Here is an 11,726-nt window from a genome sequence, read left to right as displayed (position 1 = left end):
GAAATTGAAAATGGAAATGAGGAATGCGTCAAAGAGACAACGACCTGATCAAAGAGCAGGAAAATGACGAAGTCTGAAGGCCGAAAGCGATTAAATCTCGAACCCGGAGGTGGGCTTCAGCTAGCCCCTAAACCAAGTGTGTACTAGATCAGTGAAAGTGGACATCCCACTAAATTCCAAAACATATTAATCAACTAAAATTAAAATTAAAAAACACGCAAAAATGTTTGTTTTTTTATATATCTATCCTCCCTCTATACATCTAGTCATTGTAGAGTTATTAAACACACACATGCATACACTCTATGTTTTAAATGATCTTAAATCGAAGTCCAGAAAAGTTGTGAACAGATTTATAAACGGAGACTTTTAAAGGGAGTGGTGCTTTTCATATCACACTCTCCAAATGACTATATAAACTATAAAAAAAATCCCAAAAGTAAATCAAAATAAGGGAGTCCATAAAAACTGCAAAATCAAATGTTATATATCAGCATACGAAACAAACAAGCAATCATCATTATTTACAGTCGCTGATCAATTCATACAAAATATTGATCGCTGGCTGAAAGACAAACCATCTTATATCGTCATATGCTTTCATATTGTATGAAACAACAAATGTCAAATGATTGCAACCATGCAGTATGAAATCAACCAAAGCTAAACTAAAGCAACCAAGATTATATAGTCATAAAAAATTAATACATATTTTATTTACTTTCTAATCAACATATTCTCATTCCAAGTTGTATTTGTTTCACGTGTATTATTGTCATTTTCATCTATCTGGACAATGTTTGCCAAAGTTTTGTGGTTAATGTTTTACTAAATAAAAAAAGTGAAATATATATATATTGGTTTATTTTCAAATATTTGTAAATATAAGAATTGAATGCAAATGCTTTTGAAAATTTATTCAAAATGAAAGCAAGTGACCGTCATATTTGAAAAAGAAACTCTTCCAGGTATCGAGCAAAATGTGACGATCAATGAGCTTGCTTTCATATCGTTTAAATGTCCTAAAAGCAGATGTTAATACGTAGGAGCTGACGAATAAGACATGACAGTCTGGGTTTTTGTGATTTCATTTAACATACGATATACTTCAAACAAGATAGTTTGAATGAAAAACTGCAAACGTTATGTACGAAGAATAACATTCCATATATATTAAACTCTCTTTATGTTGCTTTGACTTGCAATGATTGTTCTAAACTTGGTAACTTTTGCAATTTTGTGTACCGAAAAGTTCCTTTTAAAAACCCTGTGTTAGATTGTTGTAACAGTTTCCGAATTATGAGCTACAGGTATTATTTCTCCGTTCCAAAAAGAACAGTTATTCATATGCTTATAACATTACTCTTTTAAAGAGTAAAACAAATTCATTTACATCATGTCTATGCAATGTTCAACCGAACAAAGACAGGTCATTGATTTTTTTTTTTATATATTTTTTTTAATTTTAAATGTGAAGAACAATTTGGTTATGTAATACAAATAAGGAAAAAAATATATAATAGTTAACTTTGCAAGGGTACGTTTTTCTTCTTTTGTTTTAATAAATTGGCAGTGTAATGTATCCTTAATGACAGTCTATCGTAAAATTCTATTTTCTCTTTTTTGCAATTATGTCATAATTATGTATATTAATTGATCTTGGAAATGTTTTTCATGGTAGGAGTTAATCATCCTGATTTTATTGTTATAACACCGGATGATGAAGAGAAAGACAGAACTATATTTTGAATTGACCAATATGCCAAAAAAAAATTACGTAATGTAAATTTAATTCTTCATTTTGCTGAATTTAAAAATCTATAAAAATATTTTCTTCAGTCACTTTTTTGTATATTATCATATTCACGATAAGAACGGGATGGTGTAATAATTCATGACTTAAATTTCCTACAAGTGCTTTAAAAAACCAAAAGCAAAATTTATTGATATTTAAATAGTTTGCCTTGTATAAGACAATGTGTGTACTCTTTTTTTTCCGGAGGGTTAAATAATTCCAGCTCCTTAATGCGTTTTAATGTTCAGGCCAACAGATAGCTCGCATTCGTTGATCTCAGAAACAAGGAAATCAAATTCTTATTGTATTGTGACATATGACAATGTGTCCCTCCGTATGTAAATAGAGTTGCTACATGCAAATATACAATATTAGGTCAATGTCAGGAAAATATAAACTTTTTTGTATGAGGCTGTGAAACTGGGAAAGGACGAGGTTCTACTGACATTAACTTAATATTGTTTTTATACTGCAACTTAAATTAATACATTGATAGCTTTTTAAATCGTAAAACAAATGTCAAACTTTTTTTCCCTCCCTTAATGGACCCCTGATAGTTGAAAAGGTGTTCCATGACGAAATTGACATGATACAAAATATAGCTTTGTTACTATATTTAGGAAATACACAAAACTAGTTGCTTTATAAATAGTTATAGATTATGTAGCATTTTCCATGTTGGCCCTAGTATCAGCTCTAGACTCCCACAGCAAGCCAGAGGGTGACAAATAACTGAGACTATTATACAAACGTCAATCGGCAATCCTCGGTTGACTCCTCTTCTCTCCGATGAGGTACAGAATCGGCCGAGTTGTGACGTTAGTTCAAGTTCCAGCACATACGAAAAATGACAAGTGTTGAAGTAAATTACCTTTTAATTTTATACAATTTCATATTTTTCAAAATTAACACCGATATTTAATTATTTTTATTTTGAATGAAATTGAAATAACGGGTACAAAAGGCACAATTCTAACACATTAGTACATTTTAAAGCAGATCATGTCTTGTTTACCTAAGAGAGTACTCAAATTTTCAAATTAAACAATCCTGGTGCGACGTCAAAACATTAATGTGAAGCTGTTTAATCCTAAGTACATGTGAACTCAGTTATAAATTTAGCATGGTATTTAAAAAGATTAAAAAAAAGTATTCGTACTATAAAAGTTAAGCCATGTTTTATCTAATCGTACTAATAAGTTTCAAATCAATATCTTTTTTTCTTTTTACAAGTAATTTATTCAATGGTTGAGAAATTTCAACATACAAAATCAGCAATACGTGTAATAAAACACGTACGCGCTCTGTTACCTCTCTAAAAACAGTCGTTAATGTGTTCTTTTTCGAAAAGCCTGATGTTTAATCAGTGACATGCAAATATTAGGTACCGCCACATGTGATTTGGTAAAGTTGCTTTCAAAAATACGATACGTCAAACTCTTAATCCAGTTCAATATTTTAATACCATAATGCATCATTAGACAGGAACTTGTTGATTTAGTCAAATTCTGTCATTTGAATCAACATCCTTACGTCACATTTAATTGATAACAAAAACGTAATCCATAAGTTCAAATTAATTGATGATGTTAAATAGATGAAAACATTAAAACATTTGCGTCATTAAGTTTAGTTGTATCAATTAATTGCAATTATCATTCTCTTTGAAGAGTTGGTTTTAGCTGTATTTATCTGATTTAATACTTAATATTGTTTTTAATTAAGCCATGTTGATCGGAGTAGTGCGTCTGTCTTTATCGGTAATTGAATGGTCCAGGAATTTGCCACTCGGCTTGTAGCTTTGTAAAAAAAATTACCGACACAAGGATTTTTAATTTTTTTTATTTTAAGACAAGCTTTAGTTAATTCGCCCAACCGTTCAACGATTTTTGACATTGTCTTATTAATCTCGTTAGTTGGTTCAAAGCATGATAATTTTTACTATACTCTACAAATTTAGAAACTTCCATAGGTCTTTCTTGCCATCAACTACGTATCCTGTATAGCCAATCAAGGTCGTTAAAAACTTCCATTTGTTGTATGTTTTGTCGATGATGTTGTCCTTTCAAATTTTGTACTGTTGCGATTGTCGATTGGTTTAAATGCAAATGATGAAAAGTGTTTCTTTAAAACATTTCTTGAGCAGTTTTTGTGTCAAGAGCACATTCTTGTTTATGAAGTCCATGTATAAAGTAAACATGTACACGCACACACACACAGAATCAATTGAGATTTTTAAACGCCATACGATGTGGTAGATCTGTTAATGCTGAGAAATAGGAAAGCTGGAATCGTCATGTTTGTCATAGCTTCCAGTTTGTTGCTGTCCATCTATGTCAATATCAAGAAAAAGATCCAAATATGAAGCAGTCATTCGAGTTAAAGTAGTATCATTAATTACATGTTCATTTTGGGAAAAACACGACATGCACGCACTAAAGGAAATATGGGTTAATGAGTCAATAAATATCACGTATAATCTGAAAATGAAATTAGTGAACTTGGCAAGAATTCTTTGAGAATGCTTTGTATGAATTCTGCTTCATATGACTACAATGCCAAGCCAGTCAGTAGATGTGCACGATTAGTACACATTGTAATACCGACTGTTTGTTGAAATATCAATCAAGCAAACTCAACATATATGTTGTCAAAACGTCCAGCATTTTATGATATCGTTTCGGTGTGTTTGTTGTTGGCATCAGATTGGATCTTCACAAACTAAGATTTCTTATATATGATCTTAAGCAAGAAATTTGTATTTACGATTCCTTAAAGTACACACAAGTAATAAGGAAAGGGCGCTGACTACAACCCACGGGATCAAAGTAAGGAAAAAAATATAGAGATGTTATTATGTTCTTGAGATTACTAGTACTATACACAGAGCTCAAATGACGTGCATGTACAAATGTATGTAAGCAATTATATATAAGAGTAAACAATGATCAAAACTCATGCCGTATGGTCATCTATAAAAGACCCCGACATACACAATTTAAAATTAGCATACGAGAAAACCAACAGTATGGTCAAAAACAAGACGATACCTACAAGATAGATAAGACCGTCAACAACCAACGATAACTTCTGTGACTATAGGAACAGACTCGTAAAAAATATGGAGGTGTAAACGTGTAAGTGAGCTCTCAACCTTCTCCAAACATGAGGAGGTGATGTGACAGCAACTCATAAAAGCAAACTATTAAAATCAATAGGAAATGGCTCGACTCAAAAGTATTGCAAGGAGCATAAACCAAAATCAGCATAAAGACACGAGACAAAAACTATCGACCAAAGAGTGCTCGTAGTTACTGAAAGCTAGTTCTAAGCCAATTACAACTTATTAATAAATCATGTTCTTAGAGACTTGAATTTGTTTATCAGACTTTTGATTTGAAATGTGCATTCGACTTTACAGATTTAAGCTAACTTTAATATATTTACAGTACACATTAACTTACAGGAAGTTATAGAAATCACAGGATTTGTGTAAATATGTTCTCAGGGTGCGTTCTTAAATACTATTTCAACTTGTCTCGTTGTCTAGATTTACGATTTAATCATTTTTAATCAAAGACCAAATAACATCTGTCAATTTTCTATTGCCAAAAGTATAGATCAGAATTATTTTTTTATCTCTAGACCTTGACCGAAAGAACACCATAACGTAGAAGTTGGCAAGTCTTGAATTTTTATTCACAACGTATAAGTACGGATTTCAAAAACACTAAATAGTTTTCAAGCCTTGTTGCATATGACATAATGATCTAATAATTGTGTAACAACATTGTATTGAATTTATTATCAAAACAACATTAAAACATACTGAAAAAAGTCGTCTTAAATGACAAGACGTTTGCAATTGGTGTGTTTTTAAAACAAATGTCAGCTCAATCTTTAACAGCGAGATAAGATAACATATTTGTACAAATGTTGATCTATGTATGTGTATACATAAATATTTTGATTTTGAATTGAAGAATTAAATAATCAGTGTCGAATTTCAATGCCATTAAACTTTAAATCTTTTGCGCACTTATATACTTTTAAAAATAATGGGAAACTGTTTTAAAATAGATTGGTGTCCCTTTAATGACTTTTGATTCAGCAAATGAAATAAGTATGAACGACTTACGTTAAATAATTTAGATTTAGAAGATAAAAATAAAAAATCATTGTTAGTTCACATTGGGACTGAAATTAAGACCGGATTCGGCTCGATTGAGAATATGGGAAGTAATGCCCAACCTCGATGATGTTGGAAGGAGTACCATCTACTCTTGTTAGTCAGTAAAGATATAACATATGATTTATTACATTAAAACCCTCGCGAAAAAATTGGACACAAATAAATCGAAATATAGCAAAATTTCATGTAGTGCTAAAAATAACTTTAACATTACTTTATCATTGAAATAAATGGCCTAAAAATGTGAACACAATTAATGTCAATAAAATTAAGAATAGAAATGGGGAGTGTGCCAAAGAGACAACAACCCGACCGAAGAGCAGACAACAGCCGAAGGCCACCAATGGGTCTTCAATGGAGCGAGAAAATCCCGCAAGCGGAGGCGTACTTCATCTAGCCCCTAAAGAAAATTGTATACTAGTTTAGTGATAATGGACGTCATACTAAACTCCGAAATATAAAAAAAAAAAAAAAAAAAAAAAAAAAAAAACCTTTTAATTAAAAATCATACAAAATTAACAAAGGCCAGAGGCTCCTGACTTAGGACAGGCGCAAAAATGCGGCGGGGTTGAAGTACTACTTTATATCAAATTCATTAATTTTATTTTAAGATTTTCCCTCGACATTTTAATTTTTAAATACCATATCCACTTTAAATCATGTCACATTTTTATCCGTCACAGAATTTGCTTGATGACATTTATTTCAAACAATAAAGTATTTTTACGTTGCATTTGTTAATAAATATTATATCTTTGATTTAAAACATGATAACAAATATTGACAACCGTGCCTATACTAAATTTATTTAATTTAATGACTTACGCTTGATTTAATCCTTTAATTTTATTTGACAAGGATTATATTAATTTCTTCCGTTTGGGTTATTAATTAGTTTATAGTACAATATAAAAATGTTCCTGCGGTAAACCCCTTGCTTAAGTGACGCGTCCGTTTGACTGTGCGGGATGTGTAAATACACTGCCACGTCCGGTCGGAATTATTTGCTAATTTGTTCTCTTCCATGAAATATTTGTCACTGGACTATAAGCAAATAACTATGTCAATCAATTAACCTTGCATCATAGTAAAAAAAGGACCATTACACAAAAGGGTCAAAAATAAAACGACAAAAAGCAAAAGAACAACGCTCTTATTGCAAATGGTGTAAAATGCGAGAATTTTTCAACAGTACCGTACGTACTTTAACAATGAACAAAACTCCTACCATAAAGTTATCTTCAAAAGGCCCCCAAAAACGAGAAACAATTTAAACGAATATTATTCTAAAAGTATGACAAAATTATGAACGAAAGAAAACATACAAAACAGCAACCAACTTACAACCACTGAATTGCAGGCTTTCGACAAAGGGCAGTCACATAAAGATTTTTTACGGGGTTTAACGTTAATAAGAGCGCTCAACCTAGTTGAACCTCCCTCTCACCGAAGGAACAATTGTCACAGTGTAACCAGGGGGGATGAACACACTGTAAAAAGCAGTCCAATCTACGGGTCATCACAGAAATTAAACGCTATATTTAGTTCATGGTAAATAACAACTAATAAAAACATGTCTTCCCCCACCCGCAGGACTATGGTATCAATCAATACACTTCCAACGAATTTATTGTAAAGACGTCATCAACATGACTTTGTTCAATGAATGTTTTGAAATGGATAGTACATGTATAGAAATTTCAGAAATGAAGTCCGAGGAAACAAGTTTGTAAGCATTTGTCTTTGACATCTTATCTTCGACGAGTTTACTAATCAAACTAAAAATGATTCTTTCTCACTAGGAGAAAAGAATAAAATTTGCCAAGTTTAATATCAATGTTAAGTTTATACTTATTAACAGTCAGGGGCAAAAGCTAATTTTTAATTTAAAGTTTTACTAATTTGCGAAATCCAATCTTGATTTAACTGCAAACACATGCATATCGAACCATGAATCGCACACTTTATTAATGAACAGCATGCATCATCAAGGAAAGTAAAATTCATAAAAGGAAATGAAAGTTGATATAGGCCTAAAGATAAATAATGATTGAAATTCTAATATTGAGGTTCAAAACGAGAATTCATGTTGTTGGAATTAGTCTAGAGTAAAATCAGTTTGATATATTTTATTGGAAATTACAATACCTTATATATCTTAATATAACTAAAGAGTCTATCTGTAGATTATAATATTCACAATATCTTTCAAATGGTGTATTTATAAAGTTTAGTCACGTACATTGGTTCATAAAATCTGCGATAAGAAGGCGCAATAAATGCATACTGAAATATCAAAAGAATAAAAAATGGTGTCAAGCTAAAAATAGGGACTTTACTCATGTCACCTTTTGCATCTCCAATTGTCCAATAACTTGTATTTTGTAAATTTTTAACATAGAAAGGAGCTGGTGCTGATAAAGTTTATTAGCGGTATTTAGCTTTGATTGAGATGTTGCTAACGTTTGGAACGTCTGTTTTACTATTATTAGGTTTCGAGGCAATTGACGAGACATACAATTTATAAAAGCGCATATATAGATCATCAAGTAGTCGGTATCTTGTATTGTATGCTATCTGTCATGTCAGTTATATGTGTACTTGTATATAAGTTCGTTAAATATGTAACACAAAAAGAAGAGAGACACGAAACATAAGGATTATTCAAACTAGAAAACAAACTGACAATGCCATCGCACAAACACGAAAATAAACCAAAAGACAGACAACGTTAAATTTATTCCTGCTATATTATTTTACAGCGTTTACATTAATTTCTTAATTCACATTGCATAGGAAAATTATAGAAACATTCTTTTTATTTTTCAAAAACTTTTAGTACAAAAACAAGCATACAAAATTACTTACATTGGATAAAACAAATGTTGCATGGAGTTACTTTTAGAGTTTAGCAGAAAAACTGCATTAATAAGAGAGCAATCGGTGTTCTCGGGATAGCGTGCTTGCCTAAATTATTAAGATTCGTGGTTTCGATCACAAGCCTGGTCAAAGCAAGGACCTTGACATTGATATTTTTTTGCTTTTCCACAAAGATCGCCTCATTTTGTAGAATGATTAAAGATTAGTCGGCTCGAAGTCAGAAAATGTGTTTGTGTTCTTCTAAGTTGTCGTCGATGGGCTTGAAAATAATATTTTTTCACACAAATGGTCTTGACCAAAGACAATTTTTGATACTTCGAAATAGCATACAGTTAGACAAATTAAAACATTCGAAAAAATACTTGTGACAAAATAAATTCATCATAGATATCAGGATTGAATTTTATATTAACACCAGACGCGCGTTTCGTCTACAAAAGACTCATCAGTGACGCTCGAATCAAAAAAAGTTAAAAGGCCAAATAAAGTACGAAATTGAAGAGCATTGAGGACCAAAATTCCTAAAAGTTTTGCCAAATACAGCTAAGGTACTCTATTCATGAAGAAGAAAACCCTTAGTATTTCAAAAATTCAAAAGTTTTGTAAACAGTTAGTTTATAAATATGACCATATCAGTGATAATTCATGTCAGAAAAGAAGTGCTGACTACTGGGCTGGTGATACCCTCGGGGAATTAAAACTCCACCAGAAGTGGCATCGACCCAGTGGTTGTAAATAAACTCATCATAGATACCAGGATTAAATTTTGTATTTTACGCCAGACGCGTGTTTCGTCTACAAAAGACACAAAGTTGCCAGTAAAGTTTGCCTTCCAAATGTTGTATGTAAACTTGAAAAGTGTTGTGTAATGACTTTGGGAATCAAATACTTAAATATTTCTTTATTTCTGTTAAAATAAGTTTAGTTTTTAAGTAAACCACAAACGTCGTAGTTTTTATTTCATTGCCATTTACAAAAATATTCAGGTTCCTTTACGACATTTTTGAAGCATGCATTTCAACCAAATTTTCAAAGCCTGTTTGTGAGATATTTATTTTTTGAAAAACATTTTGGAAGACCAGCGACGTTGTATTTGCATACAGCGTTAGTTACTTGAATGTTTTTCGATTGTGCAATCATACTGTTGATAGACGACATTTCATCCAGTGTATCATTCATGTGTCATTCACAAAGACCTAGGTCTTTCAGACAGAAACTATTATATGACTCAATACGACATTTTATAAATGTCAGTTGCAGATTAGACAGATAGCGTTGTCCTTAAAAAAAATGTTTTGATTTGTTGAAGAACATTCACAATTTTTATGTAATGTGCATTTTTTAAATAGTTTCGCATACTATAAAACATTTGTCAAGTGTACTTTGAAAGTCAAGTACATACTCACGTGTCGTTGCTATAGTTTGCACTGAGAAGGTTGTATATCCGTACAATGGTCTACCATGTTATGTAACTTAACTATCGTGTTTTATATTGGATTTTTAAAAAACAGATAACATAAAGACAAGCATATTGTGTATTGAATATACCTTGACACTTAATTAAGTCAAACACAAAATAGATTAATGATTGAAAAATGGATTAAAAACTGACAGCGTGGTTATTTTACTCGGGTCTTATTATACATATACTAGTAGATAAAAAGTATACTTCACAATACTAAAACTTAAGACTAGTAACGGCTAAAACAGTTATAAAGGAAGAAATTTTTATGTACCATCCGAAGTTTATAGAATTATGCATGCATTTTATTTATTATGCCCGCGTCATAGACACACACAATGAAATACATATCCTATCATTCTTAAAAATTAATAGGCCGAAAATTTATTTTGGTTAATCTGTTACTTGTATTGATATCAAACTCTATAAAAACATGCTTCGTTTCACTATATATAGAAACTTGTAATAATGTTATTAACGTGGAAGATTACTTTTATACGAAGCAACCGTTGCATTATCTTTCCCTCAAAAGATTCGAATTTTGAAAAGAACGAGATTGAAAAGATCTCAATTTAAAGGTTATTTTGAATAGATCTCCATATAAAGTGTCGGTTTAATATGAAAATTTCAATTCGTCAATTCGATAAAACTTCAAAAGATGCCAACGGTTGGGTTTTATAAGACAATTGTGTTTTATTTTGATTTTAAATATGTTGAGCCAAAATGTTTTAATGTTTGCAAATAAATAAAAACTGTACTACATGGTTCTGTAAAATAAAATGATAAATCTCGTTTTATGGATGCCATTGTGAATTAATATGTGTTTGTTAACAATTTACATTCATTGAAGGACGTTGCTAACCAAAATGCATTTACATACAAATGTATATACGAATGACCAACCATAGCTTTTAATTCCAACAGAAGTTTAGTCTTGGTGTAGGATGACAATTGTTTCTATAAAAAACTTCAAAGTTTACCAAAATCTGACAAATTACGGTATATCAGGTATTTTGAATTTAGTAATCTGTTTAGAATTAGTGTAATATGCTGTCGTTGAAACTTTGAGCTACATACATGATGCTTTGATACAATGAATCTTATAAAGAAAAATGCTGTGAAATAAATAAACGGAAAATTTTGCATGTGACATGTCTCCTTCTAAAATATCTTAATTATTTGATTAAGGAAGGGAGTGCTACTTATACATGTACCAACAATATATACATTCATATGATAATCCAATGAAAAGAAACATACATATTAACAGTTATCAAAGGTACCAGGATTATAATTAAGTACGCCAGACGCGCGTTTCGTCTACATAAGACTCATCAGTGACGCTCATATCAAAATATTTATAAAGCCAAACAGTTTCAAAGTTGAAGAGCATTGAG

This window comes from Mytilus edulis, chromosome 2 (assembly GCF_963676685.1).
Source record: "Mytilus edulis chromosome 2, xbMytEdul2.2, whole genome shotgun sequence".
Lineage (NCBI taxonomy): Eukaryota > Metazoa > Mollusca > Bivalvia > Mytilida > Mytilidae > Mytilus > Mytilus edulis.
Note: the sequence above shows the minus strand (reverse complement) of the source record.